This window comes from Penaeus monodon, chromosome 25 (assembly GCF_015228065.2).
Source record: "Penaeus monodon isolate SGIC_2016 chromosome 25, NSTDA_Pmon_1, whole genome shotgun sequence".
Lineage (NCBI taxonomy): Eukaryota > Metazoa > Arthropoda > Malacostraca > Decapoda > Penaeidae > Penaeus > Penaeus monodon.
This window is the reverse complement of record NC_051410.1, coordinates 6,606,239-6,606,982: the sequence shown is the minus strand read 5'-3', so window position 1 is coordinate 6,606,982 and position 744 is coordinate 6,606,239.

Here is a 744-nt window from a genome sequence, read left to right as displayed (position 1 = left end):
TGTCAGCCAATAAACCGAACAAGATATCTCAAATCACAGCCAAACAATTTAGTAATTTCACCAGTAACAGGATACCTTTGAACCCTGCCATACCAAACTACAACACGAGTGGTATTTTCTTCCTGGACCAGCGATACCCAAGTACGTGCCAAGGTCAAAGGTCACGTTGTTGTTGTTTTTAAGAGTTGTATATTTACCCTTTTGTCACCTTGGAGATCAATGCAGGATAGCCGTCCTTACCTGGAAAAGAAAAAAAGAAAAGGTTTAGTTATCATATGGTGAGTAAATCTGGTAAGTGACGTTAAATGTAGGTTGATCCTTAACCTGGCGATTTGCATTATCAAAAATAACAATAAAAAATATCAATCCTTTAATTCTTATTCGAGTTAGACTTCGAATTTATTTCGAAATCTTATCATAAAGCATATTAATGATGAAATAAATGGGATTGATATTTCAACAAACGATATCTCTCGTAGGCCGAAGCTGCTGTGCCACGTGTGTATTGCATGGGAGGAAAACATGTGGGATTCCGAGTAAATATAAATTACCAGAGAACAAAACCTGCAGGTTATTTACCTTTAAACAGAAAAAGATTACAAAATCAATATAATCCCGGAATCCCATGTAATAATACGTTCTAGGATTTCGTCTGCAAGGGAAATGTAGATGTGGCAACACCGCAGACACCCCAAGAGTCAAGGTAAGTGGAACTAGACAGGAAAGTTCTCTCGACCTGCCGCC